The sequence below is a fragment of the Idiotropiscis lumnitzeri genome, chromosome 8, assembly GCF_059441095.1.
Source record: "Idiotropiscis lumnitzeri isolate Australia: NSW breed Sydney's pygmy pipehorse chromosome 8, RoL_Ilum_1.0, whole genome shotgun sequence".
Lineage (NCBI taxonomy): Eukaryota > Metazoa > Chordata > Actinopteri > Syngnathiformes > Syngnathidae > Idiotropiscis > Idiotropiscis lumnitzeri.
Window position 1 is genome coordinate 7,793,414 of NC_142398.1, and position 17,903 is coordinate 7,811,316.

Consider the following 17,903-nt stretch of genomic DNA (forward strand, 5'->3'; position numbering starts at 1 on the left):
CGGTGATTATCGGTTATTGTTATCTTGTTTATTATTTTGACAATAAAGTGAAATTCCTAGCTGATTTTAACTGATCTATTTTTTAAATTAGTTTAGTTAAAAAAAAAAAAAAGGAAATATTTGACGATAGGAATATGTTTCTTTACAACAAAATGTATATAAAATGTATAAACATCATTGATGGACAACTTAAATGTTTAAACTTATAAAGGGCCCACTCAATGGGTGGTAAGAAACTTGTAAAGCCATTGTCAACTATTTTTTGCCCCTTTTGCTATGAGCTGCACCACCTACAACAGAAATGCAAATATTAACGTCCAAACCTTTATATGTACAAACCAAAAAGTCACAATTCAATATTTTATTTTAACGTGGACATTTGTATCATGATTTCAGGCATCGTTTCTCACCTCACACCACTTAACAAACATTAAACCTTTTCTCTCAGGACATAATGACTAAGGAGTCCACTTTGCTTTGGGGCGGGGAAAAAAAGTAACACTAAGCAATAACCGGGAACTTATATCAGCGATTAAAGCCATGTGCCATTTCCAAACCTCTCCCCAAATTCATAGCCAAGTTCAGCAAAGCGCCTCGCCGCCACCGCTCTTGCTGCTGCTGCCCGCGCTAACCTTTTGATAAGGCCCGCAGACAGTGTAAATTAAAGGCATTAAATCATGATTTGCTGGCCGCGCCGAGACATCCCCTTCACACTCGGCTGCTCGGCCCGCGCTGGTCAGAGCAGACAGGTCATCCGGCCGTTGTGACGAATGGCTTTCATCAAGGGGCCTGTGGGCTCCCGTGCCACGGAAGCTAATATTTATCTACCAGCGGGCGACGTTGGCGGGACGGGCGACGATAGAGTTCAGAGGTGAGCGTCACAGATGAACAGATCCTATTCAACGCTTCGCTTTACACCGTCTGAGCGCAGAAAGTTCAGTACCGGTCATTGAATGCCTGGCAACATGCCTGAATTACAATATGTATCCAAAATTCTGATGTTAGTGGTGAGGGATCAATGTTGCCTCTATTTTTTCCTGCATTTTTGCATTTACGCACACTTCTTGAACATCCCACGGTGAGCAATATGAGACAAGCACACAGTGGCCAAACCCCTTTCACACCTCTACAAAAAACTGAACTCATAACAAGTCACATGATGTAGGTATGTTTAAAAAAAATTAAAGGCCACCTCAAATATATCAAAGTAGAGCATAGCACTGGAGAGATTTGTGGCACGAATAAATGGTTTGTCAGTGGTTAAGAATTTTATGTCACTTTTTATACCAAATTTAAACATTTGTAAATCAAGGTAAATGTTGCCATTAAAATGAATGCAAATTCAATTAACGTGGTCCAGCCCTCAAATTGTTATATTTACACTTTTATATGTATTTTTCTATTTTTCATCCGGCTGTACTAACAATATTCTCCTGCCGTACTGTGTAGACATTTTTTTTCCTCAGTTTGACATGCTCATTAAATTCTGTACATATCATTCATCCAGTCAAATGTTTTTGCCAAGTTACGCAGAAATCTAGATGGCCGCCGTGAGGATTGTGATTGGAAGACAGAGGAGGCATCTGGTAGCTTCGAGCAGCCAGAACTCCTGCGAATTGCACGACACATGACCATCTTCATACGTGCTGGCGTCGTGCTGCACCAGCTCTTTTGCCTCCGATTGAAGCAAAGCGCTCTAGACAATGGATACAAACGGCCGTTTACATTTTTTTTCCAAGATTGAAATAAAAAAGGTATAAAGGTCAAGCCAGATTCCTTCAAATACTTTGAACTAACATTACATTTACAAGACCACATTTAAAATCAACCTGAAAAGAATCAAACCAAGTTAACTAGACTAGATATTGCGGAGAATAGCCAATGTGTAGATTTAATAATTATGTTTCTTAAAGGGTGTTCCCCAAAAATTTCAACTTTTGGACCCTTTTGTGAATTTTGTATGAGTTGCTCCAAACTGTTTACTGTTTTCAACAACTTCATGGTTCTCATTGTGGTTTTCACAAAGAGAAGACTAATAATGTGAGGGTGGATTTATTTGCTAACTTCACAACCACCAACAGGTTTTTCTCTGTCTTGGTGGGGTTTCCAATGGAGGCCACGTACATCCCCGTCGGTGGACGTCAGTTTATTGATGATCACGCTCTTGAGTTGTGCGTCCTCGGTGAACCTTGAATCTTGGAGGTCTGCTGGGTTGTCATCGTACGTCCAGGAGACGCTTTCAGTCTTGGCGGTGGACTTGAATTCAACGCTACCGCCCGTGGCGCCATTGATCACGTCTGAAAGAAACAAAAGAGCGGAGGTGACAAAATTATTACTCACACTCAACTTCTGTAGGAGTGTAGATACTAAAATGACAGATAAAAGCAGAGGGACTGATTTGGCTTGTGAGTAAAATAAAGTAGACAAAAATGAAAATCATTTTCAAAACAAATTTCCGTGACCAGGCAGAATGGAAACAAAAGGGTTTTTGAAAAGAAAAGTACTTTCAAACATCCAACTCATCGTAAACAGTCTTTGCAGTCAGCACATCAGCATTGCTCTTCTTGGCAAGGTACTTCCAAGTGTTGGTCGTCTACACGTTGTTGATTGTCAGGGTCCCTTTGGAGGTATTTGTGGCTTTTCTTGGAGTCACGTTACTGTTGTGTTGCCACACGACATGAGCAGTTTCTGGCTGGAGTGCAACCGTGACGCTGCCGCCTCGTGCTCCAGTGAACTCTGTTGCTTCTGTGCATGTGCAAGACAGAACTTGAAAAACAGAGGTGGGCAAAACATTAGGTGAAAGTATAGATACCAAAAAAGAAAAAATTGGAAAAAAAAGAATCTCAAACGTGCTTGTGCAAAAGTAAAATTTGCACGTACGCCCATTGTGATAACCGATTAACTGAGCAGTGAGAAAAGTTAATTACGAATGAAAAATAGCTGTGGATTAATTCGAATTTTGAAATGCCAGAAGATGGCTGAGTCACTGCAAACTGGCCACAAATGTTTCCCCTAATTAACAATTGCAAACAATTTTCACAGAAAAGGTCACGGATGGGAAATGAAAATCTAGTATCTCGTTTCAACTTTCCCATTTGAAATTAATGCAAATGCAAGCAGCAAGGTGAATTTACCGATAGAAACGATCGATGATTATCATGTCGGACAATACAAATACAGCGACATATATGTATACATGAAAATATATTTTTATACAGTTTTTTGTACCCCATTTGACTTCAATAAAGTCCTTACATGCAACATCTATTCTTCCTAAATATAGCAGCGTAATTAGTAACAAATAAAGAAGTAATTCGTGTTGCCAGGCTGGCCGTGTAATTGTCGACTTGGAGGAAATGTGGCTTGTCCAAAGCAGATGAATAATGAAATGTTAATGAATGACACCTGGGTTAATGAGACATTTGCAGCTGCAGAACCGACGACAGTGTTAAAAAAAAAAAAAGAAAAAAAGAAACACTCGTAGGGCTAGTCTCCCCATGGATTAGCTGTTATCGCTCATTTCATTCTTTGTAATTACAAAGTTTTGCTATTGGGAAAACTTCCTGAAAGTCGACAGTGAAACAAATTTCACTCATTACGAGTTTAGGAATTCATCTTTTAAACCACTGTGAAATATTTCTCATGAGTAAAGTTCAATTGTGATCCTGAAATATGCAGTTCAAAACAAAAAAGCTTGTCTTGAAAAAAAAAAAATATATATATATATATAAATAGAGGTTAATTTCGTCTTTGAAAAAAATAAGTCGACCTCCGCAAACAACCACAAATTTGCATATTTACAGAAAAAATTTTACACGTTTATTTATATCCATTTGTCGCCTGTTTTTCATTTCAATTGAATGTTATATCAGTGTTTTTATAATAATTCTTGTAATTTAAACTTGCCTTTTTCTTTCCCAATTCATTTCAATGAGCATCAATGATACGCAGATTTTTTTTGCTATTGGAATAAATTGCAGGGTTGACTGTGCCTTATTTTTACTGATGACCCAACCATGAAAACTTGGTGTTCAATGAGCTATTTGCGATAATGGATTCAAGAATTCCTTTTTTTGTTGTTTTTTTTCACTGTGGAATCAAGTCATAGCTATTCCCTGGAAACTAATCTTTTTGCCTTTTTTTGTTGCGACACCAAAAGCATTGCTAAATAGAAAATTATTAATTGGTGTCAAAAAAATATGTAAATTTCTCAAGCAAGAGAAAACTTTTGCGTGAAGGGGAGGAGCTAAGTTTAGCCTGGGTTGTTTGTTGATGATACAGTGAGTCTTCACCAGATGTGTGCATATGTGAATATAAGAGTCTTGGGTCATAGTTTGTGGTATATTCACATAGGCAATTAATTTAAAAAAAATAAAAAAATAGACCACCTAAAATGGATGCACTGCCACGCTGAAATGTGGTCAATGTGAACATGCTAAAGCATGATTGTAGATGACCACGCAACATGGAGGCTGACCCCGGACCACCCCGCCTACGTTCAGACCTTTCAACTCGCCTGTTTTTGTGCGATTTCACGCCAGTGAGCACGTTTCAAACTAGCGGAGCGCATGGTTGGAAACGCATGGCTCCAGCTCCATGGCCAACATTTTAATTGGGGTCTTCTTTTGGCCAGATGGTGCGTGTGAGTGGGTTAAAGGAGGCACGAATTTTCTAAAGTATGCATTAAAATTCATTTAATGCCACCATGTGCCAATAATTTACCCTTTAAATAGCAGAAAGCACATACTTATGTGGTTTATTAGTGTTGTTGGACCAGCCCTGACACGACTTGCGTTGTGCTAGCACAAGTAGTATCGATCATCAATATATTAGCATTTGACTTCTGTTCAAATTGCTTTTGCGTCTTTATTGACCATGTGACTTAAATGTAGGACTTTTGGACACAAAATTCAATTAAACTTTATGCAACAATTTGTGTTTTGAATAGAAGCTTTGGATTACTTTGACGCTACAGAAACATAGTGTCTCTGTCGTTCCTCTGGTGACCCCGAATGACCGACTCTACATACCGAAGAACCAGCAACTTGCTCGGGCTCTAATGTTCCAAAAGATAATCATGACATAGAATGTTTTGATACTGATACACAGTGACTTAAAAGTGAGTTACAAGGCACAGCTCTGGGGGGGATGATAGAGCAAGATAATTAAACATGTTGTAAGGGGTGTAGGAAAAAACACCATTCAAAAAAAGGATCTTTAGATGCAAGTAAAATGTATTGCCCCGTTTAGTTTACGACCTCAAAACAAGGGTAAGGGGGAATGGGAACATCATGAAGTCTGTTTGCCCAGATTCTCAGTCTTAAAAAAAAAACACTTGCAGCTGATGGCAATGCGCTTTAATGAATTGAGATCAGGGAACACCTGTGGGAATCCTCCACTTCCAGGTATGGGCAGTTACATAGAAAGAGTGGAGAGCCACTGCGCGGTTGATTGACACACACCCACACTACCTTGCCGAATCTTTGGACATATTATACTCCGGCCCGATGAAAATGTCTTCTCAGAGTCAACATTCATCCCATTCCAAAATGTAGAGAAGTTGAACTGGTATTTTGAGAAGCAGACGGTTCCGCAGTTGAACACAGCATGACCCATCTCTTCCAATAAATAAGTCCTTAATCTGTCCCATTTTCCACGTATGTTTTGGTTGTTTATCGTCATGCAATATTATAATACCTACAACCTTAAATGATACAGAATGTTTGAGGTTACTCACACAGTGCGCAAGTTCCATTAAATTAATTAATCAATCTCTGGTGGTACTTGCCATCTCCTGTTGAGTTGAGTTGAATTCATTTGGGTCGCCCTTGAATCGTGGACAGGATATGAAAGGAAGAGTGGTGATTCTTTTTCCTGTTCTGAAATAAATCAGTGTGATTGGTGAGGGCTCACTGCTTTCTGTGTGAAGGTAGGTGACTTCTGTTTCCAGTTCCTCAAACGCTAGGTAAGACTTTCCAAGTACCTTCCGTAGGCACGTCCTGGCTGATCTCACCAGACGCTCCCACATGCCACCCCACCAGGCGGCACGCTTGATGATATATTTCCAAGTTTTCATCTTTTCTGAAAACTGTTGTTGCAATTCTTTTCCTTTCATTAAATTCCATAGAATTTTCAAATCTTATTCAGCTCTTTGCATTATCAGAATAGATTACGCGGCAAATGTCTCTCCTGGAAATAAATCGTCTGAAGGCTAACAGGAATGCGTCAGTGCATAAAGCTGTATAAGTCTTCCCTTTGAGTGGATTTACATAAATTGGTCCTGCAAAGTCCAGACCAGTTATTTCAAAGGCATGTTCACGATCTTTGGCAATGGCGCAATGATTTGTTGACCTGCTTTAACTCTGGTCTCGTTTGCAGATCAAACAACTTTGGACACACCTTTTTGTCATTTGTCTCCTTTTGCTAATCCAATAAGTGTCTCATAGCTGCTTAAGTGTAGCTTGTAAACCCGAAAGCATCACTTTCTCATGTGCTCTCTTAATCAGAAGTTCTGAGAATTGATCATTCCCTGGAAAGAGATATGGATATTTCTGTGCATCAGACAAGTTTGCGTCTTGTAGTCTTAGTCCCGCACTTAAAAGTCCAATTTCATCTCAGAATGGTCTCAAGGCAATGGTATGACATTCGATTCTTTGCCCAATCCGGTGTTTTTCTTTAAACATTCAATATCTTTTACTTTTGTGTTGTCTTTATCAAGTATTGTTCCGCTCCCTGTATTTCCTCTGAGCAGTTCTCTAGTGCATCTTTCCTTCTTCTTTGTATTGTTCACAAATCTTTGGATCCATGTTGTTGTTCTCAGTGCTTTGCTGAGTCCACTGTATTTGTTGAAATTAAAATGCTGTACATTCTGGTTCAGTCACTGTCTTTTGACCTATTTAGTCTGGATTCTCATCAAGTTCAGTCATCAATTGAATTTCCCTGTACTGTGTGCCTTTATGCTCGTCTTGAAGCCACTTTGGGCCTTGCCACCAAAGCTTGTCCTTCTTTAATGTTTGGCCACTTATTTCTCTGGTCCCGCTGTCACTCAGAGGTTTCTCTTTTCCTGTGCAATGTTTCCAGGTAAACTCAAACCTTGGATTTCACTGACTTTGTTCGTCACAAATGGTTTCCACTGTTTTGAACTACTCGGGATCCAGTGGAATGTTATCCTGGAATTGATCCAAATTCCAAATCCAATCATTCCCTTTCAAATTTAAATTTGTCAGAATAAATGTTCCTAACCTAGCACCAATCAATGCTCCCATTAATTCCAATCTAGGCAGTGTCATCTTTGCCAATGGGGGAATTTTAGTGACTAAACTGGTTGTCCATTGACCATCTGATATTTGCCAACGCAAGTATGCGGTAGCACAATATGCCCTTTCACTGGCATCAGTAAACACATGGAGCTCAGGCTTACTGTGAAATCTACCAGTTTATCGCATTGTTGCCGCTAATAGAAAGGGACTGGCAAACGCACCAAATGGCACACGTGTCATTCTGAAAATGGATCTCCGAAAATGGGACAGGTTTATTTTTTAGCCATAGAAATCTCAGGACATTTCTATCGCTTTCATTTGGGCTAATTTGAAAAAATGCTTTTGTTATGTCAACCATCATGGCAACGCCATGCTGTCGGAATTTAATCTGAATGCTAAGAAGGGCAGGATTCAGATTTGGCCTAGGTGATAGACATTCATTCAGAGAGCAACTTTCGTTCTCATGAAAAGAAGCCTCAAGTACTACGGACAGGTTGGTGGTAGTTCTCCATGTCATGATCCGCGTCGGGCATGACAGCCCGTTGCTATTGTTTTTGTACGCGTGCGGTTTTTGTTATTGTTATTTTCTTCCCGCCTTCCGCCATGTGCCTTTCTGTTATTGTTTGGTCAGGTGTTTTTGTTATTGTTTTGGTCACGTTCCTTTTCCCTTGCCTCTTGTGTTTGTTTTGCCGAGTGGGGCGTTCCCCCTCAGCACTCCCTCCTCACCAGCCACGCACCTGTTCCCCGTTACCTTCATCACTCACCTGTTCCCCATCTGCTCCCCTGATTACACGGACTATTTAAGCCTCCCAGACCAACCATTGCCGAAACTCACGGACAGCCACGACCACCTTTGTTCACGTTCTGCTCCTTGTTCATGTTCATGTTCATGTTCATGTTCATGTTCATGTTCATGTTCATGTTCATGTTCATGTTCATGTTCATGTTCATGTTCATGTTCATGTTCATGTTCATGTTCATGTTCATGCTCTGGTTCCCCTCTTCGTTCCCGTCTTTCAGTGTTGTTCCTCGCCCTGCCTCCCAGTCTAGTCACGTTAAGTTTGTCTTTTGTTATTTTGCACCCTGCCGCATTGTTTGCCCTGGTTTGTCCATTCAATAAATCCCCTTTACGCTACCCACCTCCTTGCCTCCTTCCCTTTGGGTCCATCTCCTCCTCGCCGACCGGCGAGCCCTGACACTCCACTCTCGTATCACTGGATGACCTGGTAAACATTACCAGTTAAATTCAACAGGAAGTTTGAAATTCCCCCTTCAAAGTAAAGGTTGGTTCATGGCCCCCACGAGCTGTCACTGCCTAGTGTGTGAAGGCCGAAGCACGACCAATATGACACCACCCTGAAACCTCCATAGACACTGCAGCGAAACAATGAAAAAAAATAAAATAAAATAAAGGTGGGTTTCTGCGGAACTTCTCGTCAAGGTAAAAAACAAAGCGAGAGTCTCTGTCAGGACTTGCAAAAAGAAATAAAAAGAAGATGAAGAAAAAGACAATGGCAAAGTGACAAATTCAAACATGTATAATCTGACATTATTATTATTTTTTTTAAAGTTGTGATGCTACTTTTTTCCTAGTCAGTAGTGTCGCCTCACAAAGTGCAACTGGACATAAGATGTTGACTGCACCTGCTTAACTTAGCTAACCAGTAACTCATTTGTAATAAGAAGAGGCCAATATCATATAATTCCTTGAATTTTCTGTTTGTCACATTAATCAAATATATGTTGACGTGATGTTACTGATGTACAGAGACTTGCACATGTCTGTTCCTAAATGTCACTTTTATATTGCACAACTTACAGTCTGTAAATGATGGTGTGTAAATTTCACACCTTGCTTCGTCTTAAGTGAAACATTCAGGCCAAGACTTAAATCTTCTCAGGATTCATGTAAAAAACTAACTATAAAATGTAATTATGTAAAAAAAAAAAAAACTCTCCTCCATTCATTTCCGCCGGCCGTTTACGACACCGTAAAGCACAATATGCAGCCCAGCCTGTGATGCATGTGACACTTTATGTCTGGCGAAGACATTAAAACCATCTCCCTGCGTAATGGAGGGCAATCTGCATAATTACCAGTCAACCCGCTTTACATCAAAGCCACATGACTGCGCTGAATCAAGGATGAGACGTGCGTCGGCCGCGGGCCTTCGCTAATTTGCCCGTCTCAGGTTGTCCTGATCGGGACTAGCAGCATTTTGTCACCAGTTCCAGTTCCTCTTTTGCACCCCTGCTATCGTGTGCTGTTTATGCGATTTTGATCTTGAGAGTAGGCAACTCTGAATTCAGAATTATGCGCCTTCTTAGTTGTAACCCGTTGTGCCACATCATACCTGGCAACTCCGAAACGCTACAGCAAGCTTACAAAACCAATTATTTTAAAGTTTTAACAACATAACTACACTTAATGCTAGTGCTGGGTATTGCCAAGGTCCTAACAATACAATGCGTATTACGATACAGGTGCCGCTATGCGATAAATATCACGATAAATGTCTGTCCCGATATGTGGCCTTCAAGCCGATACAAATGCCGATATTTTATTGATTTATTTGATTATTTTACATACATTTTTATGAAAGCAGTCATATGCACACCCAAATGATATTTTTTATTATGATGGATGGCAAAAATGGAGCAAGTTTTTCTTCTTTTACCTTTATCAGCAATTCCTGCATCGAAATGGGTGTTCAATGCGCAGCGCGGATTAGCTTTCAAAGAAGTGCCGGGAAACTTTATGAATGAAGTGCAACGTCGACTCTGATGCCTCTGTATCAATATGTATATTGTAAAGAGGACCCCTACTTAACGCATGGTGGTAAATGTTTGTTTTCAGGAGTAAGCAGTGTGCCACTACGCCACCTCAGTGTGCATCAATCACGACGCGGCTCCAACTATCACCTCCTCGATGCAGCAGGCTGCTCGTCGCTCTTCATTACTTGAATTATTTAAATCACGCCAAGCTTTTCTTGGTACGGCGGTGCAGGAATTTGTTCCAGAGATTACTGTTATGGGAAGTGCCCGAAGACTAATTACAGAGATTTTGAGGAGTCAAATGCAATTGGACATGTCGCGTTGTGTTTCTATCGGGGATCTTTAGCGCATTTCTTCAAAGAATACGCTTGTGTAAATACAAAAAGTCAAAGTGACACGATTGAGTCAAATTGTCCCTGTTGATTCTCATTGTCACACACCAGACAGAGTCAGCAGCATTATTACTAGCACCCTCCAACATCTACCACTACAGCCACTTTGTTTGGTAAAGTCGTTTAGTACGGATCGGTTATTTTCGTAGCTTGTTAAAGTGGTGGAAAAATTAAATTAGCAACTTCTACTGCATATGTTGGCAAATTAGGCTTAAGGGTGAATAAAATTAAGAAACAAGTAAGTTAAGTCGATCATAATAGCAAAAACAGCTGAGTAATGTCTCTGTATTGAATATAAAATGCCTGGTAGAACAGGGCTCATTTTTTATGTAGATGGACACACTGAAGGAAATGTTGAACGGGGAACGGGAGAAAAAATATCAACGCCGCTTCATTGCACTGAACCAGCATTAGAATCAACTGTGGAGCGTCAGAAACGTCAAAAAGTACTCTGTGACGCCACCGCAGCCGTTGCCCTGTGGGAGGTTGCAGGGCTAATGCATCACAGCGAGGAATGTAGCCATACAGTAGCGACGCTCTGATTTGAAATATTCAGGCCGCGGCTCGCTGCTGTCTATTAATATTTACTTCTTTAAAATCCGCACACATTCTGCACAAACTCACACACTGGGCTCAACCACCTGGCGATTGTTTTAAAAAACAAGATGGAGGTTTTGAGCTTGGATTGCTGCTAAAATAGCAGCTTTAAAGTCAAAATTATTGTGAAGAAAGACATCAGCATCTGTTGTTGCCATTAGCATCAGCATCAGTGCGAACATCTGCGTTTCTGTGTCTGCAGGAAAATATTCAGGGGTGATTTTTTTTTCACTTAAAGTTGCCTTTGTCACTTATCTATATTGACCAGCCGCAAAACTTTTTCATCTGGATCGGCCCTAGCCAATGTGGCAACCTAGGTATGATATATAAAATCTTACCCCATCCATTGACAATTTACATAGGCTTACAAAAGAATTAATTAATTAATATACAATGACTTCACTTTGCTACTCTTTCCATAATTGATTCTTTATATTGGTTTCTATTTACTCTTCTTTTATATTTTTACTTGGAAACAAGAGTAATTATTCAAATTTGATAAAATGTTAATTTTCACTCAAGTTTCAACAAGCCCACGGTCCAATGCACCCTTTGCATCTGCCAATCTTGCTGAATGGCCGAGCTTTTCACGTTCTGTTGTCATTAGTGTCAAAGCAGGCAATTTTCTTCAAAGATTTACTCTCTAAAATGTTGGACTAGATAGTTCATATGAGGCATATAGGGTTTACATTCATTACCTCCATCACATTCAATATCTAGCGCCAATTTTTTTTTTTTTAACTTCAACTCATGGCTTTATCATTTAGTCATCTCTATTTTTCTGGACCAGCCAGGACACCGTGAGTGTTCTGTTAACATGAAGGCCAGAGCTAACATTGCTCTTCAGAGTTTTAAGAGTCTTGATGATGTCGGATAAATTAAGTTTGCATGAAACATTCAGCTTTCGTTTGCTTCTATGTGCCCGTCCTTTACAACCGCAATGTAGGAGTCACTAGTTTCTTACTTTGACTTAAATTCATTCCAATGAAAATCAAAAAACTGACATTCAAGACTACGCTTTACCGCCTGTGCCTCTTGTTCATTTTAATTCACCAGGAATTTGTCTTATTTAAAATGCTTTGGCTTCCGAACTTCGCACTGGTGACAAAACCCTCATTTGGAAGGACTGAAATGAACACATTCTTGTACGCCAAAAGCTTCACAACATGCAAGGCTTCGCCCGGGCCAACGTGAGACGGGAACCAAATGAAAAAATGAGCAACAGATGGCATCAAGCGGGATGAGGAGACAAAAACCACACCGCCGACTCCAGCCCAGAGAGGCTTTTGGAGGCAGATTTTGCCGAGAACATTGAATTTTTATGAGAGCGAGGCGGTGTCTGCTAATCACCGCAAAATATATGTTACATTAAATGCTTTGTTAGTCACATTTGTACCTTAAGTACAGAATTGAATATTGTTGATTATAGCCGCAGTCATCATTATTGAGACCATTTTCCTTAACATTCTCACTTGTGTTTTTCTGAAAGTCCTTGACTTCAATTGAAAAAAGTCCTTGGCTTCAATTGATTCCTTTTGTAGCACATTTAATATCAGTATTTGTTCTTAATTAACGAAAATTAACAGCCCAAAACGGCAATGGATGGCCTTGAAATTTAGGTTTTTGAAGAGACATTATTTCGAGTTTATTCCTTTAGATCAGTGATCCTCAAATAGTGTAATTTTTGTTTACCCCCCCGGCTCTTTTTGTCTTTTCTTTATTATGTACGTATTAATAACTGTTTGGTTTGTTCATGTTAATAAAGTTAAAAAAAATTTTTTTTAAATGTATAGTAAATATTTATCATCTCATCAATATTTGCACCACGGAGTACTGAGTTTCGAGATCCTCACAATAGTCGTTCTCAAAATTAGATTTTTTTTTATCAATTTAGCTTTGTTCAGGGATATTTTATTGACAATCTAACATGAATAGACAAAGAACATGTACATTAGTAAAAAAATTGTGGTGGGGGGGCGCGAATTGTTTTCTTCTTGGTAGTGGGGGCGTGACAGGAAATAATTGAGAACCACTGCTTTAGAGGTTGCTATGCTACCATCAATTGGGAAGAAGCAACAGTTTTAACTACTTACCCATCAAGAAACAAACATTGGATGGTATGTGTTTGTTACTCAAGAAAGGTATTCAAGAAAAAAAAACTTGATTATTCTGGATGAAACTACACTGCCATTTATATTATATTACATTAAATTATATTGACAGCTGTAAATCATAGATGGGCACTTTACCCTATTTTACGGGTTCGTCCTCCGTTTGCGACCTGGGCACCCTTCCGTCATCCGTCACTGCCCGTCTGTCCTTATTCATGAAAATAATCGTCTTCCGTCCACGTCCGTCTTCATCCTTTTAAAGCACTTCAGCCCACGCATTTCGTCTGTCTGCCCCAGCTCCAAAAAACACAAAACATAAAGTGTCCGTATGTTGACGCCCTGGGAGAGAAGCTAATGGCAGAGGTATCATAATTCATACATACATAAACATTATTTATCATTTATCATAGCTCATCAGATGGTTAATTTGCTATTCACATCCACTTGCCGGACTGCAAAACGATTAAAAGACACAATAGCTAAATTTAGCCATAAAAACGGATTTGTACATACATTAGCCGCTTCTGACGAAGAGCCGCGGGTCTACACGTCATTAAATGGGGTATTATCTAAATAATAAACACCGGGAGATGCTTTTTACCCCCTAAACAACGCTGAATGCAGCTATATTTACAGAGCGCACCGAAATCTTTCTCAGACTCCTTTAGTCGCATGAGGCAAATTCACAGATGAGCTCGGACCTGGGTCACGCTGTCGAGATGGCTGTATTATTGCGCTTGATCACTTTGCTCAAATTAAACACAATTTATGATGCTTATTTTGGCTCTCAATTGCTTCGTCACACTCAAGGCTTCAGTTTACCATTCCCTCTCTCTCTCTCTCTCTCACTCCCTCTCCTTCTTTCAGTTGTACTCTCAGTTAAAGGGCCAGTACATGCAACAGCCTTTCAAGCTTTTATTGGGCTACAAATGCAAGTATTTGGATTCTTTACACGCTGTACTGGACCCGGTTAGGGACAATTAAATGGACGGACGATAACCCATTTCCGCCCGCGCTTAGTCCGTCCATTTATAAAAACTTCTTGTCCTCTATCCTCTGACCTCAAAATGGGCATCTGTCTGGCACGAAAGGACGGAACGCTCCCTCCCTGGGATGAAATTCCCATCTCCACTGTAAACAAATGAGTCTGTCATAAATTTAGAACCCAATAAAATTTTAAAATAAAATATATTAATTCATGTTTTTTTAGATCATCATTGTATTTATCCATCTTCTGTACCGGTTCTCCTCACTAGGGTCGCGGGGGGCCATGCTGGATCCTATCCCAGCTATCTTCGGGCAGTAGGCCGGGGACACCCTGAACTGGTTACCAGCCAATCGCAGGGCACACCGAGACGAACAACCATCTGCGCTCACACTCATACCTAGGAGCAATTTAGAGTGTTCAATCGACCTGCCATGCATGTTTTTGGAATGTGGGAGGAAACCGGAGTACTCGGAGGAAACCCACGCAGGCACGAGGAGAACTTGCAAACTCCACACAGGATGGCCGAAGCCGGGATCGAACCCACGACGGATGCTGTTTCTCACTGTGAGGCCGTCGTGCTAACCAGTCAGGCCACCGTGCCGCCCTCATTGCATTTAAAATAATTTAATTTAGTTTTAATTTTAAAACTCTTTCGATACTATCATGGTCTTTCTAATTGCCAAACACTAAGGTACAGGATGTCCATTTTCATAGCGAATATCATGCAATGCCTGTCAAATGAATAATTGTGCATTGTTTTTGCGAAGGCACAATTTTTTATACAGATCACATGAAATTGTGGAGGTGTACCTAATTAAGTGTCATGTCATGCTCCTCCAAACCACACAAATACTGTACATTGTTACGTCGCTGATGCACTCAGTCTGTGATTCACAGAGAGCAGCAGCAAAGCATCACTTCCTGCTGTCTCCACGCCACAGACCGCGCTGGGAGAAATGTTGCCAGGCAACAGATGCGAGGCGTAACATCCACAAACAGGACAGGCCCGTGTCGACGACTTCAAATTGGTTGCTATGTGTATACAATTGGAATGTGGGAATACACACTCGCACACGCCCACGCTCACACACACACACTCACACTCACACACAAGCACCGAGAGCTCATCACTCAATCAATCCAGGTTGGAAATAAAGTAACTGATGTGGAGCTGGTAGATCTTTTTAGGTGCCAGCTTCTTTACAGGAAAGCATCAGTCAAAGCACCTACTGTATGCACAGAGCACCCTCGCAGCAAATCACTAAGAGACACATAGCATAAGTATCACACAATCTTTGAACTACATGTTTGAACGACATAATGATACAGTGGAAATTTAAAAAAAATCAAGTACAGTGCATTTGAATTTTTTTATTTCAGTTCTGTTGTATTTAACATTTAACAAAAAGAAGGCTTCGCTATGGGAGATCCAAAATCTGCAATAATGAGCAGTCACTTCATGGAGGACTTGGAATCACAAGCCACTCAAAACGTACCACTGCAATACAAACCAATACTCTTGAAACGTTATGTAGAGGAAATTTTAGGAATAACAAAAACTGGACACAGACAAGAGCTCAAAGGTCATCCCAATACCTTCGACACTACTGGCAACATCGAATTCACACATGAAGAAACAAATCAGACCACATCCTTCTTTGACTTAATTTTAAATCACAATGAAGACGGCAGTATCAAAATCACCATTTACAGAAAACTCACACGTATGGACCAGTACCTCTTCTCGACATCAGAATTGCCCACCGCACACAAAATCACAGTCACACTTTATAATAACACTAATAAGCATTTCACTCATTTCACTTTGACATGAGAGTTATCTCTCAAGCATATTCGTTTGATTTCATTTGCAATTGTGAATCTTTTTTGGAATTTGTTTGGATCACAATAAACACCCATTGGAATTTTTTACTAACAACCGTCTGACTGATTGTTGGAAAGTGTGTCTGAAAACTTTTTAACCCTGAATTGGCCAGCTTGTGTTTGGAAATTGAAAGCCAGAAGACCTGGCATGTTTTTGGAATGTGGGAGGTAACCGGAGAACCCGGATAAAACCCACATGGGCAGGGGGAGAACATGCAAACTCCACACAGGAAGTCGAACCCTGCACCTCTAAACTGTGAGGCGGACATGCAAACCAGTGGTCTACGTGCCGCTTGTGAGAGCAATAAACATGCAAATGTATCATTTCAAAAACTTTCATTTACCACTACAGACTATAATGATGCACTAAAATTCCAAAAAAGACAGAAGCTATTATATTACATAACAAAGGAAGCCTGCACCTGTGAACCGTGAGGCAGACAGACCTCTTATCCAGTCGTCCACCGTGACGCCCTGTTGAACAACTTATCATAACATTTATTAACAAAGTACTCTGTCATGAACCCTAGACAGGCCGACGAGACCCCCTTTTTGCAGTCACTACTTGATTTGATGAAGCAGAAAACCCCTGTCAGTTTCACAAGTGAATGACAAATGTAGGTGAACTTGAACAGTTCGTGACACAGGACACTTGAATAGGACACATTTCTGGGATGAACTGAGACAAGACACATCATCTAAATTCAATGACTAACAATTTAAGCAGCACAGTCACAAAAAAAGCTCACGGAATACACAATTGTGTGGTTTTATCAGTAATTATTAGCTTTTCTTAGCAGTACAAGATGTTTCTAAAATAAGAAGAATTAATTCTGTGCCATTAAAATTACAACAAAAAAAAACTGAAGTAACAGTACTTGTCTTTGAACTTTTATTTGTTGCAATAAATGGGATTATTGGGGGAAAAAAACACCAACATACACCCACACACATTAACATTAATCTTTGATGACACACCTTGCATTTTTTAGGTTACCCCTCATAGATTTGGGCCTGTATGCATGTAGGCCATGAGCGAAGAAAACATATCATTTGTACTCATGGTTTGAAAAGAAGAAAAAGGGGGGGGGGGTAGACAGGCACACTCCGTATATTATCAATGAATAATCTGACAAGTTACGTCAACAAAAATGGCATTTATTTCCCGCTTAGTCAAACAATATTAACTATGTCTATAAACTACTGGCTTATCATACACTTGTGTTGTTTCCTTTGTGCACTTCAACTGTACATGACCACTTTGGCATCGGTCGTTTTCAACCTAACTTGTAATTCAAAAGTTAATTTTACAGCTAGCTTCTTTCTTATTTGTACAGTTCTGGCGCCCTCTTGTGGTAGCTCTGTAAATGCAATTTAATTTTGGTAAGGTACGTCTTCGCCACCTGGTAGGACCCGCACTAATTACCAGAGTGCATCGTAGCACGTTCGAGTATTCCTCCTCAACTTGACCCAACTGTGCGTGCATTAACATGTAAGTTACTCAATATAAAGCGTCTTTTTGTGACTGTAGTTTGTCGATGTACATTTAAGTTGTTGTTTCTTGTGCTATCTTGAACTTTGTGTGCGGTCTTGTAGCATATTGGCCGTTACAAGTCGTCTTATTCAAATTCTCAGACACAAGACGGTCATGACCGTAGCCGATTAGTATTGTTGGTGATACATTTACATACAATGTTTATCACAAGGTCTAAAAATGGGAAGGAATTGCTAAAATCCAAGCCAAACATCGAACCACCAGTTATTATTAACACAATGCGGCATAGAAAATGAGCAGTGTTTCTGTAGATTAGTCAATGTCATTGGTCTTTGTGTCTCCATTTGTGTTATTTTATTAAATTTATTGTTCAGTTCTTCCAGCACTAAATTACATCGAACA

The 17,903-nt window shown here is 40.1% G+C and overlaps 1 long non-coding RNA gene across 1 annotated transcript; it reads right to left on the bottom strand.

Moving 5' to 3' along the window:
• Positions 1–2,104: 2,104 nt before the first annotated feature.
• LOC148331917 (uncharacterized) lies at positions 2,105–5,813 on the bottom strand. Its single transcript, XR_015844666.1, has 3 exons — positions 5,738–5,813; positions 2,505–2,766; positions 2,105–2,297 (listed from the first exon to the last, which is right to left on the bottom strand). It is a non-coding gene; the product is annotated as an uncharacterized LOC148331917 (long non-coding RNA).
• Positions 5,814–17,903: the final 12,090 nt, after the last annotated feature.